Source organism: Alexandromys fortis, unplaced genomic scaffold, assembly GCF_014885135.2.
Source record: "Alexandromys fortis isolate MF-2015 unplaced genomic scaffold, M_Fortis_MF-2015_v1.1 scaffold_98, whole genome shotgun sequence".
Classification (NCBI taxonomy): Eukaryota; Metazoa; Chordata; class Mammalia; order Rodentia; family Cricetidae; genus Alexandromys; species Alexandromys fortis.
In genome coordinates, this window is record NW_026068002.1 from 722,347 (window position 1) to 736,909 (window position 14,563).

Here is a 14,563-nt window from a genome sequence, read left to right on the forward strand (position 1 = left end):
GCCAGCCTGGTCTGCAGAGTGAGTTCAGAAGTGCTAGGGCTACTCAGAGAAACCCTGTCTTGTAAAAACAAAAAATAAAAAAAAGAGGAGGAAGGGGAAGAAGAAGAGGAGGAGGAGGAGGAGGAGGAGGAGGAAAACATAGACTTGCCAACCCCTGGAGATGTCTCCACTGATAAAGGGCTTGCTGTGCAGTCCTGAGGATCTGAGTTCAATCCGAACTCCACCTTTAAAAAGCTGGGCATGGTGGTTTGTACAAATAAATCTACTCCTGAGAGGCATAGACAAGAGGATCCCTCAAGTTTGCTGGGCAACGAGTCTGACTGAATTTGTGAGCTTCATATTTAGGGAAAGACCCAGCCTTAAAAATATTAAGTAGAGAAGTCATGGAAGGGGATTCCAGAGGCTAGCGCTAGCATCACAGCTGCCATCTTGGAGGACAGACCAGAGCCCAACAGGAATGTTTGAGCTCCCAAACTTCCACTTCTCCCCTTTCCATTTCCCAGGTGGGAGAGCAAAGCCGGGAACGCGGCAGCTCACCCCACTTCCAATTCCAGACAGTGAACTAGGAAGATGAGACAAAGGATAGGATACTACAGTAACATCAAAATCGAGCCAACAATTTCACATGACTCGCTTCACATGTTTGTAAGAATGAGAAAGTATGGAAGGATGATTTGAATGTTAGTTTCCCCTTTTTAAAAAACACATTTAAGAATGAATGCAGGATTACAAGACCTCAAAACTTTGCATATAAATTGTGAAATTGGAATAACTGAATAAACAGTTACCCATGGGCATTATAAACATATTATGGAAATTTAGATCTTCTTGTATTTTATAAGTGTTCCGTGTTATAACTTTCCCGCATACACATTTATGTTAAGTGAAAATGCGATGTGGCTGTTTTGACACTATTTTCATTCTGCAGTGGATTGAACCCAGGGCCTTGTACAAGTCAGAAGAACCAAGTATCATTCTAAGCAACCTTCCCAGACCTTGACACACTTCTTTAAGTATAGGATTTAATTAATAGGAAATTGTCTTGCTAAATCCACAGTGAGATTTCAAACAGTAATCTCCACGGAAGGAAACTGAGCCTTGCAGACCTTTTAAAAATGCCATTAGATGAGGGAGGGCTACTTGGTGGCCATATTTTAGAACTATTTTTTACTCCTCTTTTCCAAGAATCAAGAATAGTAACCCTGGTCAAACACTTATTACTATGTTGCACTTGACTCCACAGAATGGCAACAGGTTTCAAAACCAAGATGCTCAAGATGGTCCCTGACCAATGGCTCTGACTAAAAGTGGCTTCTTGGAAGGGTACAGACCCTTCCCTGAACCTCTGTTTCAGCTGCCTGCTGTTTTTCAACTTTCACAGGCAAAACTGATCCTTCCGCCAAAACAATGTGAGAGGAGGCAAAAGCTGTGTTTGTTTTTCAGCTCAAGTAGGCATAGTTTAAGTGGGTACAGTTCCGGAAGACGTAAATTCTTTCTGGATGCCATAATGCAATAATCTGTCGGACTCAAGTGGCATCGCTCAAGTGTTGACTTATCTGATAATGCTTTAAAAAGGACATTTTTCACTTTCTGGCAGCAGGATTAGGTGGGTTTTATCGGACAAGAAGAAACACAAAGAGGGGTACAGTAGATACTGGTGTGATGAAATTTTGTCCAAGTGTAACTTCCTGCTGCTAACTCTCATGACAGGCGCATCACGTTTCTGGGTTCAGAAGTAATTCCCCAGGGATGTAACTAGAGAGAACGCACGACAGAACATCCCAGCTTGATGTTTGCGCTGAGCCTTCTGCTGAGGAAATGGGCTGCATTTGGCTTCCATTTTATGCACAGGACCAGTGAACTCTTAAATTTGGGAAGTAGCATGGCCACGTTTGGTATGGGCACCTGGGGTCTGCTGATGGAGGCTGTAGAAGCTAAGGACATTGCATGTACATATGGCCGTGTCATCTCTGTTGCTGATTACGGTATATGCCATTGCATTTGTGTTTGTAAAAGACATGTATTGAATTTCACGACTGTGAGAACGCAGTGTGGTTATTCTTTTTGGAAACATATTCCTAAATTGCAAAAACCTGTGCACCTAGAGCATAGCCTTTTCTTCCACCACATTGGGTGTTCCAGGCTCAGCTTGTCTAGGGTGCAAGAGTGTAGTGCTAAGGATATAGGAAGATGAGCGTAAGTCCAATAAAGCCTCAGAGAGGTCTGTCTGTGAAGTCTATGGTCTCTCCCTGGTGTACAGGAAGACTAAAGCCTTTGCAGCTTCAGTCCTGAAACTCTCTGGCTTTAGGTAATAAGTCCCTGGGAACTATCAACCCCTTTATTCACCGTATTTGGCTAGAAAAGCTTTTTGGCGGTCTCCAAAGATCAAATGTGCCTTCCAAGAGCTAAGACTGGCTGCTCTAGAGACCACAGGGAAGACTGCCTGAGATCGAGAAGGCAGTTGCCAAAAGAAGTGGGAACTTGAGAAGGCATTCCACAAGCAGGGCTCCGCTGAAGGACAGTTCTCACCGGGGTGGTCTGCGTCACTACCTGACAGCTTCTTGCCTTCATGTGCAGTCCCAGGTTCACACCATTGTACAAAACCAGGCAGGTGTGCTTTTCAGACTTCCTCTGTGGCCTTGTGTTCCACCCTCCCCACATCAACTCCAGTTTTTGTTTTTTCTTAAGTTCCTAAATTATTGACACCAGTGGGTGATATTTGTGCCTGAATTGTGTCTTGGTAGATTTTACGTGAAAGCCTTTTTTAAAGCAGAGGGCTATGATTTTGGGAGGGGGCTATTTGATAAAGGGATATGTTTTTTATTTTTTTCTACTTTCGAACATGCTTATGTAAAATTACGAAAGTGGTACCTGGTAGTGCAAAGCCATGTATTGAAGCAGACAGCGAGGCTGTCTTTCTGTCTCCCCTTCCAGGGTCTCCTAGTCCCTGCCCTGTACACCCGTGCAGCTTGGCACATGTGATGATAAACCTGGGTACAGTTTGTTCCCAACCTAAGCTGTTCGTCCAGCCCTCCTGGAGGAGAGCCAGATATGAAATGAAAAACATGCTGTGTGCCCTTCATTCCCCACTCCGTTTGCACTGTATAGGTGGCAGCTTCTTGTCACAGGTCGTTGAATAGAGTGTGGCCCACCTAATTTTAGGCCCAGAGCTGTGAATCTCTATCTAGCTATCTCCTGATATTCTGATAGGAATTCAGGAGAACCTTAAAAGTAAATGACAACCCCAAAACTTGGCTGTGAGTATCATAGCTGAGCTGAGGCTATTGGAAGAATGGCCTAGCCCTTTCTCCATGTGGAGTAAACTCTGTCTCACTGCAGTTAAAGGGAGAAACCCAGGACACTTTTATTTGTTTGTTTTTGCTTTGGCATCTCTATACTGAGTCTTTATTAGTAAGTAAAAGGTAGCCTGTCTTTTAGAGGCAGAGTTAATATTTTACAATAAATAAAAATCTCATAAAATGAGTCTTCTTGGGTAAACTTTGACTTATCTGAAAGCCAGTGTGTAAACAGGAAATGCTGGTGGCTCAGTGTCACAATCATGCCCTTCAAAGGGAGACAGAGGCTAGGTTTGGGAGTATGCACCTATAATCCCAGTACTGGAAAGGCTGAGGTGGGAGGATCAGGAGTTCAAGGACATCCTGGGCCACACAGCAAGACCCAGTCTCAAAAACAACACTAGAAAGAGCAGCAAGAAAGAGGACAAACAAGTTGTGTCGGTCAGCATTTATGCTTGTCCTCCTTGTGTCTCCTGTGGTCCTTGTCCTTATCTGTTATCCCTGTAGTTAGATAAAGGCCTCCTGGACTGTACACAGGGGTTTCACCACGTACCTGCCCTGGATCTCTATATTTAACTCCACGTGTCCCTTGTGACCTTTGGCAGTCCTCTGAAGCGGCATCCTTCTTATGGCCTACCCACTGCTGGTCCCTTCCTGTCCCGAGCCTTGTTCTATCATGTCTTCAATGGCAAGTCTGTGGCATGCCTGCCCTTTGTTCAGCTCGTATTTATCAAATGCCTGCGATGTGGCAAGCCTTGTACAAACACTGGGGTGACAATCCTAGTTTCCACATCCCCGGATTATCCCTTTTCTTCAAAAGGCAGCCAAATGTGTCAGTGAGGCATTCAACTAATGTTCTTAGCTAGAAGCCCTCTTCCCCACCTTTGTGAATCTAGAATTTTCCCTGGGTGCACCTGTTGTGAAATTCACCTGTTGGCTTCACGTTCTATTAATAATGAAACTTGCCTTTCTTTTGGAAACTGCTAGGAGGCCAACTTCAGCAGAATTGAACTTCGGCGACTCCATGACACTTAACGTAGCCATTTTCTCATTCACCGAGTTATTTATGACAATCCACCTTGACGCAGACTGTTCTGGGCACTCTATACATATTCATATAGAGAGACTCAATTCTGAGTACATGAAAAATAGGTACCTCTGAAGTACTGTCTATGTAAAACTGGAGAGCAAGTGATGTTTTCTGGGGTTCATAAAGGATCTCCTTTCTGAAGGGGAGTTACAGATAATTTCCCACTGCAGTGAGCTTTTTTGAATTGGAGGAAAGAAATTTTTCCTAAATACATTTCTATTACACCTAAATTGGAAGTTTGAGTGTAGGCTATAACTGTGCGTTGTGTTTTACAATATTTTAAATGAGAGCTAGAATGAACATTTTTGCTGCAAACATAACCCCAAACAATTTTGTGTTTATTTGTTGCCAAAACTCTGAAATGTATGGATCACATTGATCTGTTTACTGTAGTATTCACTACTTTAGCTTGGGCCTGCTATAAACACTTGTATTTGAAAGAAAACTTAAATATAGTGTGTTGGTGTTATGTAGGTATATAGTAGGTACTACTAATACTACTACTTATGCCTATAACTTCAGTTGATCTCAGACAGATCCTTCTGTAAGGAGGGAGCTTCTCATAGTTTGCTTGAGTACACATTTCCAGATGCCTATGGTAACATTTTTTTTCCATTTTCTTTCCAGAACGAAGACCTAAATGACCTCAGAAAATCCTCCTTTAACTCATGGGTACCCAGACTCAAACTATTTCACAACTCACAAACAGGACCTCACGTCTTCCTCTGCCGTAGATGGTACGATGCATCCATTACAGTTTGTTTACTCTGTACAATCCTCAGGAGTTCATTGACTGAACTGCACGTTCAATATTGTGCCAAGCAAAAAGCAAGCACTGTGACCCCGGGACAATGAGTCTGCGTAAACTTCATCTTGAACCTTAAGGACTTCGCTGGCCACAGTGAGCTGGTGAGCCTATCACCATGCCGTAAGAGAATGAATGGGTTTATTCTCGTCGCGTCTACAAGCGTCTGTTTCATCCATCTACTCTGAAACCGTGTGCCATGAAGCGCCACTGTAAATTATTTCATACGGAACTGTTCACGTTGGGTGGAGAGAGTATTAAATATTTAACATAGGTTTTGATTTATATGTGTCATTTTTTAATGAAAATGTAACTTTCCTTACCGCACATCTTTTTTTGGATGTGGAACTGAGGTATTTGATGTTCTGTTGTAAAGAGTGGAGCAAATGCTTAAAACGAGGCGAAGAAGAGTAGTCTAGGGTATGATCCTTGTTTTGAGATTCTAATTCAGAAGAATAATATAATAAGAATCATAGTGCCATAGAAAGTTCTGTACTATATAGTTATACTCGCTGATACTGTCTCCTGTAATATAAACTTGATGTTGAGCTGAGTTCCTTTTAAAAATTCATTCTAGTTTTGGTTTTTGGTTTTTGGGTTTTTTTTGGCTTTTTTTCCAAACAGAAGGAGGATGTATTCTACTGGGGTGCTTTCAGTTGTCAGCTTAGAGTTGGTAACTGAATGGAAGCAAATTTGCAAGAAAAGAAAACCACAGACTTTCATTGTATATACTGTAGAGAGGAGGCATGAGCGATCCCTTCAAGTCAAAAGCTCTCTTTGGAATGAAGAATGTGGGTGTTTATAAATTCTGGAAATGTCTTTCTGTTCATAATAAACTAGACACTGTTGATCTCCCCTTCCCCACCTCTATAAGCTTCTCGCTCCCACCCCCCTCTTTCTGTGTACACATCATGTTTCATTTCATACATTGTCTTGAAAAGGCTGTTAGGAGAAGTGTGTTCTTGCTAACTGGAAATTAAAATTCCAGATTCTTCCTTCCTTCTGCCCTCCCTCCCCCCTCCCCTTCCTTCCTTCCTTCCTTCCTTCCTTCCTTCCTTCCTTCCTTCCTTCCTTCCTTCCTTCCTTCCTTCCAGGGCTCCATGTCATGTTCCCTAAGACACCTATCTCTTGTGTTCTGAGAGCTTCCAGTGTTGTGTGTGTTTTAGATGAATGCAGTTGGCCCATTTGCCCTGGTGTTTGCTGGCCTTTTAGCGGTTATCTAATAAACGTGGTTTACAGAGAGCACAGAAAAACATAGTGACCTGCCACTGAGGCATCTAGCCAGCAGTGAACATGTTAATCCTTTCCTTGTTTGGAAAGTCCACGTGTCTTGGAATTTTTCATGTATTAAGTAGCAATGGCAATGAATATACCTGAAGATGTTTCCTCCAGAATTGTAAATTATTGCCATAAAACTTCTGAAAAGTATAGCGAATTGATGCAGTGCCGGGCTCCCTCTGAGTCCCTAGGAAGGCAACCCTGCTCGGAGGAGGAGCAACTCTCTGCCTCTGGGAAGGAATGAGCTGCCTGGGTGGGGCTGCAAGGAAGAGCTAGGGCAAAGGCACTGATTAGGGACCCCTTGCTCTATTTAGAGGGATAAACTGACCCCCGACTGCTGAGGCCAGTGTTAGCACTCAGCCAGAAGACACGTACCTCACAAACTGTTGTACAATGTTCATTGTTGCAGATTGTAATCATTTGCATGCTCATCAGTTTCTAAGGTAAATAGGTCTCTAGTCATAAGTATACATTGTTTTCAAGGAACTCTGCCGAGTGACATCATTTGCTGTCAGTAGAAAACTCCACTGGCTTTGAAAAATCTGATGTGAAAGTTGTTTTTTTTTATTTTTTGTTTTTTCTTTTTGTTTTTACAAATGTGTAAGCAAAGACTCTCATTGTCAAAGTAACTTTTCATTCTTTAAGTATTCTGACTCAAATGCTTGCTAATGTAAGAAGAAAGCAAGCTGCTTGCTCCCCACCCCACCCCCCAGGACCTGAGTAATGGAAGGGAGAGCAGTGAACAAAGTCAGCCCCAACTGTTTGCCTAGAAAGCCGGCTGTGATAGCTCACGGAGCCCAGGCTTCAGATATCTGTGACTATCATGCTTCTGTATGTGGGGTTATTGACATTTGGGGTGACAGTGGAAAAGAAGAGCCTGGACAGGTATCTCCTAGTTTCTTGCTTTTTATGGAGTCAATATTGCAAAGGTGGACATTCTTCCTTCAGCTTCCTCTAGAGTCACCTGAGCTGGGTGGGATGAAAGCTTCCAATCAAACATAGCTGACCTGGAACTGGAAGTTGCTGGTACCCAGGCTGAATTCCCATGCTCTGGCTCTTTGAAGGGTTTACTTTAAAACATATCGGCTGCTAAGTTCTTGTGTTCAATTCCTGTTGAAGGGAGTTGGCTTTTATCTCTTTCCAAGTATTTGCAGGCCAACCAGGGGCTTACATTAATGGGGCTTCTAGAGGCCCCTGGCTAATGTGGAAGTTAGTGGCTTTTTCTTTACGAGACCAAACTTTCACAGCATTCTTTCTTAGAGACGTGTTAAGACAGAGTTTTAAAATTCTCCTTTGTGAAAAGAACAAGTATATTCCCTGGCTCTGATGTTACCTGTGTTTTGGGGCAAAAGCTTAGCTCTAGAACCAGCTGGAAATGAGGGGATTCCATTAATGATCAACCACCTGGGTCAATAATGACAAATCAGTACTGCTGCTATGTGTATGACTATTTCTTGCTAACTTTCAAAGGTCAGGGCCACTCTCGACTAATCTAGCGACTACAAAAGTGGATCTACTCAAGAACCATCTAGCCAGAAGTAGAGAATTTTAACCTGTCTTCCCTGGGCTTTTGTCTTCTGTCTTTTATATGTGAGACAAAGTGTTAAGAAACAATTTTGCTGTACTGTAGGAAACAGTATTTTTAATTCAATGGTACATCCTGAATGCAATATACCATGTAGTTGGGAACACCTTTCAAACAGGCGACTCAAAGATAGGGAAAGGCTGCTCACCACCACACGAAGACAGCAAGGGCCATGAGGGAGAGTACAGCCATGAGGTGCTGTGGCTGTTGGTGATACCGATCCCAAATTTACCTCATGATGCCTTGGCTGGGATCTGTACTTAAGGAGGTCTAGGAAGATGCCAGGCATTCACACCCACTCTGGAGAGAAGGGGCTTTTAGGGAAGGTCTGTGGAAGACAATTGGGGAAAGCAAATAAGAAATGGTTTCTTTGCAGTGACAAGACAGGAGGGTTAGTGCTGCCAAGACAGTGTGCATGTTAGTGGGAGGTGACGCAACACTCATGTGTACGGGCTGCTTCTGAGAAACTTGTAGGAAGCAGGCTGTGAGCAGGCCCAACGTTGGCAGTACTAACGGAAGGACTTCCAGGCTAAACCATGAGCTTAACTATGGAGAGCAGAGACAACCTTCCTTGTAGTTAGGAGAACTGAGGGTTAAACACTGGGCCTGCTCGTCCCTGAGCCAAGCCTAAGAAGGTCCCAGTGGAGCTCTGTTCATCAGTTCCCCTTACACGCCTGTAGAAAGTTTGGCTCAGATGACGTGCTGGGTATCTGTCACTCACTACTCACGATTAGGGCACCAAATAGATGTTGGAAGAAGACTGAAAGGTGCTGGAGGTGTTTGGCCCTACTCTTAATTAGGAGCCTATAAGTAGTAAATATGATTTTTAAATGTATGACTTGGGTAAGGTGTTATCTCCCTTCCCTAGCTTATCAATGACTTGGCATTTGCGATGTCTGCACCAAGAGATGGGTGTGCTGTCCCTTTGCCATTCACCCACTGTTTAAACCTCTCTTTGTTCATGCCGTCTTTCCAGTGTTAGCCATTATGCCATATCATAGAACAAATTCACTACCCCGGAAAATGTGTCTGTTTGCATATCCATTTGTAGTGCTAGCGTTTTTTTTTTTTAAAATTCATTTTAGAACTTTGCCACTGGCCTAAGAATAGAGTTTCCAGAAGAATCTTTCTTGTGTAGTTACTTTCCTTATACCTCTTGGCTACAGGGTGGGCCAAACAAATGCCATCTAGCTTTCCATTTACTGTGTGTGGTTTGGTTTATCATCCGAAGATGGTGGTGCTACTGATGGTGCTACTTCCTCTGTGTACAAAAGACCGACACATGGTCTCTGTTGCTACCAAAACATTGACTGTATATATGTGGATACCGTATTATGTATATATGTAATGGGTACCAGGCCAGGTTTATATTTTTTTTCTTTAGCAGTGTTTCACTTTTCCAAGCTTTCTTTATAGTGTTATGCTTGTGTTCAATTCTTTTTACCCCCAATTCTGTCTGGTACTTAGAATTGTAGTGTCTTCATCGTTAATTAAAGAAAACTGTCTAAATGAACACAGAGATGTGCCTAGTGGTTTTTCTTGTTGTCTTTCCATGTGGGATCTGGACCAGGTGTGGGTCATTGGTTGGGTATAGGCAGTTTCCACTGTGAACATACTTCTAAAAGTGCTCACTGGGACGGGTAGTTTTCTATTCCCTTCTTGGGCTGCATTCAGTGGATGAGCGTATTAAGGAAAAAAAAGCTCTATAAAGATTTTTAACTGCGTGATGGCCGGTGGTACCAAAGGAGAAACATGTGGAGAGGAAAAGAAAGCATTTTCTTGGTGGAAAGAACTGTGTTTCATTTCTGGTCACTGGAACACTTGTCAGACTGAGCCTGCGCATGCTCGGGTCCCTCTGTCCAAATATAGGTCGTGGTCCTGGGATCTGAGTTGCCAGTTCCAGTGGACAGATGAAACTGAGAAGTGGGGCAAGGACACCTCTCAGCCCTGGCTCCATGTTGTTTGTGCAAATTCCAAAAAGTAGCCCTGGCTGGAACAATGGTCCAGCTGGTTTTCAGGTGGGGCCTGGGCATCACTTGTTGCTTTCAATGTTCCCTGGGAGAGTCTAGCCAGAGGTCAGAGGTCAGAGTGAGAACCTCTGCTGGAACATGTTGCCCAAATGTGTCTGCTCATTAGAACCGCTTATTAGAAATACCTCCTGGAGTGCTGAGCTGCTCCAGAAATGTCTACTTTTTATTTTTTCGCCTACTATGTGGCTTTTCTGATAAACACGTTTGGGAAATCCTGATTTCTATACAGATGGAAATTTTGGATTGGTTTTGCCACCAGCACTGTATTAGTTACTTTTCTATTGCTGGGCTAAAATATCTTGACCAAGGCAAGTTACAGAAGGAAGCGTTCTTCGCTTGGGCTTATAGTTCCAGAGGGAAAAGTGTCCATCACCATCATGATGGTAGTTGGCAGGCATAGTGGCTGGAGCAGTGAGCTGAGGGATCACATGTTAAACTGCAAGTAAGAAGAGAAAGAGTACACCGGGGATGGCTTGAGGCTTTTAAACCTCAAAGCCCGCCCCCAGTGACATAGTTTCTCCAACAAGACCAAAACGCCCAAGCCTCTCCAAATAGCACCACCAATTCAGGACCAAGCATTCAAATGTCTAAGCCTACAGAGACATTCTCATTCAAACCACCACAAACACAAATCTAGAACGTTGGGAGATATTTGTCTGGGTTGCCAGCATCAGAGCAGCCAAGTCTTTTCCCTTGCTTTTTTGAGTTTTCTTGCTTGAAAACTTAAGGGAGAAGATGACTTTTTATAGCTTGTTTGTCAGGGCTAATTCAAGCTACTGACTGACATTTTGGAAACAGATTCAAGGTTAAGTTTTAAAATGTATTGGTTTTTTATGACCATGAGACTCCAAAGACTGACTTATTTGGTACAAAGGCTAGAGAGAGCTGCCTGACAGGATAATTGATATTTTCATTGTTTAAAAGCAGCACACAAAATTGACTTAATACATGCATTAAGTGTGGTTGATCTTTATTTTGTATTGCTTCCTTCCATTTATATTAAACAAAAAAGGCAAAACAGTTCCCTTGTAGTGGAACTGCAGAGTAAATAACGCTTTATCTCCTATTGAAATCACATTGGAACATCACTAATTAGCATTAATTAGAGGAAAGTCTAGTTGGAATGCATCAATGGTGTAATTTATAGCCGAATTGTTGTCTTACCTTTACACACGTGAAGAGACAGAGTGTAGCAAGTAAAGTGTTGCTGACGAAGGGCTTTGAGAAGTAACAGCCAAGGAGAATTTGTAATGAGCTCAGTGGTACTATTAAAATCAGTATCGGTGTTTATTATACACCAGGATTTGCATAAATTAACTGGTTTCTGACAATGCAAAGGGAGACAAGGTGTGTGTGTGTGTCTGATTGCAGATTCTTGAGAGGCTGGACGACTGGCTTTTCACTGAGCATTGTTTGCAGGCAAGTTTTGTGTTCTCATTGAGAGCCTAGTAAGCTTCCCCTTCACAGGTGCTTCAAAACTGTTTCAGATATTGAAAACACTACCGAAATAGGCTGCTGTTCGGTGATAGAGTGCTTACCTAGTATGCAAGAGGCTCTGGGTTTGATCCATAGCAAAATGCACACACATGCACCCACCCACCCCCCCACACACACAAACACACACACACACACACACCCCTCAGCGTTCCTCTAACTGCCTTGTGTTAATGACTTTGCAGAACAAAGGTGATTGCACGTGAGGTTGAAAATGTGGCTCTGTCCAGCTTATGGGCTGCAAGATACAAGCTAATAAGGTCGTGTTCTTTATGTCTAGTTTAGTCCATTGATGTCTATTGTAGTTGCTTGCTTCTCTTACTTCTCTCACAAGGCATACCTTTTTTTTTTTTTTTTTTTTAGCAGCAAACTACAAACATCTGGCTTTATTTTAGGAAGACAAAATGACAGTGAGTTAATTGTCAAAGCTGCATGCAGTTCAAACTGTTTTGTGGGCATTAGCTTTTACACACCACCTCCACTGAACAGTCCTAAATTAGAACTTTTGATATTGTCTGATAAGGAAACTGATAAATAGAGAAATAACTGATGCTGACAACAGGAAAAGTGGGGAGGCAGATGCCAGAGTCATCTGGGTTGGAGGATGAGCCCTCATCACTTGGGAACAGATGGTTGATGTTCATCACAGTTTGGAAATCTCTCCTCTCTGATAGATGTCCAGTGCAGCTCAAGGACTGGACTGAGAGCGGCTATAATGGGCTTCCCAGAATTATTATACAGATTTAACAAGGCTACAGGAAACTCTGTGAATATCAAAAAGATTTCCTAGCACCCATACCTACTAGAGTTCATTAGACAATATCCTTTCTGTTTGCCTTGCATGTAAGCTGCCCCAAATCTCAAAGACCAATGTCTCCCAATTGTAAAGTGAGAAAAGAAATGAAAATGGAGTTCTTCATTGCCCTGGTAAGAAAACAGCCTCTTAAGACAGAAATCAATACAAATGGCCTAAATTTATGGAGAGAGTCATTAAAAATAAAGGTATCTAGAAAATCTCCATGTATTTCATTACACAGCACCACAGCAGTTTAAAACATGCAGAGGCACATACACATACGTGTAGTAGGAGGACCTGCTTGTTTTGTTCCTAGCTGCTCAACAGCTCAGACCTGAAATAATCGCACAGAAACTATATTAATTAAATCACTGCTTGGCCCATTAGCTCTAGCTTCTTATTGGCTATCTCTTACATATTAATTTAACCCGTTTCTATTAATCTGTGCATTGCCATGTGGCTGTGGCTTACTGGGTAAAGTTCTGTCTGGCTTTCATGGGGCTACATGGCTTCTCTCTGACTCTGCTCTTCTTTCTCCCAGCATTATTCAGTCCAGTCCTCCCTGACTAGCTTTGCTTTGCCCCACTCTACTCTGTTATAGGATCAAAGCAATTCTTCATTCATTAATGATAATCACAGCATGCAGAGGGAAATCCCACATCACCTCCCCTTTTCTGTTTAAATAAAAAAACAATTTTTAATTTTAAAATAGTAAAATTATATACAACAAAACAGATATCAAGCAAGAATTATAGTTACAATATTTATATCTATTTTATTTTTTATTGCAACTAAGGAAAACTATAATTATAACTATCTATCTATTCTTCAACTCCATTAAAGACTCCAGAAGAATATAATATTACCTAAGTAAAAAATAAGTTCACTGTAAGCAACTTCAAAAACTTTAGAATTGACATAGACTTCTCGCTGCCTGGACAGTCACCCAAAATTCTTCTGTGCCATTAGGACATCCATCTTCAGCCTACAGGCCCATAGTATCTGGCAGACTTTTCCATGAAGCAGGAAAATTGAAAGATTGTTTTGCCTCTATTGGCAGATTGTCAGTAATTTTCTTCTGTGTCCTGTAGAATTTCTGGCAGACTCTTTCATGAAGCAGGAACCCAGAAAAAATTGTCTCACCTTTAGGCAAGTTCAGCAGTCATTTTTCTGCAGGCACTGCATGTCCAGTTCATCAAGCAGTCCAGGCAAGAGCAATTTCTTGCCCAAATGGCTAACCAACTCCATAAAAAGCTTCTTCAATGCCCATCTTCCTTTTGAAGTAATTGGTGCTGCCAGGAGCAGACATGTCTCTGTCATAAAAAGTCCTAACTTCTTAAAACATTTTAAAGGCCATATTTTGTAGTCTTTGAAAGGTTTGAAGAATACCTATCTATCTGAAATACATCTCTGTACATCTAGAAAATTTAACTGACATGACTACAAGCTTGACTATTATAAATGAATATCTATTAACCTGTATTTCTTAATTACACATTACATTTTCTAAATGAACTATATAATCACAATACCTTAATCAAGAGCTGAAATATACATATAACAATATTGACCTTAAATTTGTATCAATAAACCAAGATCTATGCCAATGCAAATCTCTATAGTATATTCCCCCTTTAAATATAAAAAAACACTTATAAACAATATTTGGGAATATGAGCATAGTACTATCCAAACTTCTTCCTTCTGTTTATTGGGTGAAATAATTTTTGAGGGGTGTTCAAAGCTACCTTTAAGGGGGGTCTTGGTCCATTAAACCACATTAGTCTGGAAGCAATCCACAGGTTCTCATCCTCTGTGGAAAGAAAAGAAGAATCTCTTTTTCAAAGCAACATATCCTTAGACCTAAATTCTGACATCAAGACAACTTTATAATATACGTGCTGGCTTAGCTTAGCAGCCCATACAATAAAATGTCTCTCTGTATTTAGCTCCTTCACAGTCAAAAAAATCAACGAAAACACAATAATATACATATTCCAGTCTCTCTGTGAATTTTCCATCTTTACGTGGCTTATTTTTCTTTACTCCTTTTAACTTATGACTGTCTATACTCTGTCTCTTTAAAGACTTTGTTTCATTTTTTTGTAAACCATTTACTTCTTTTTATAACTCTCTATACTCATTTTCTTCTCTCTCTCAAGCCTATGTACATTTATCCAACACTGTGA

The 14,563-nt window shown here is 41.6% G+C and overlaps 1 protein-coding gene across 1 annotated transcript in view; it reads left to right on the forward strand.

Moving 5' to 3' along the window:
* Positions 1-9,567, forward strand: part of Irs1 (insulin receptor substrate 1) — a 61,009-nt gene extending 51,442 nt beyond the window's left edge. Inside the window, exon 2 of the mRNA XM_050160996.1 lies at positions 5,014-9,567. The gene's annotated coding sequence lies outside the window, so the exon portion shown is untranslated. The remainder of the gene's footprint in view (positions 1-5,013) is intronic.
* Positions 9,568-14,563: the final 4,996 nt, after the last annotated feature.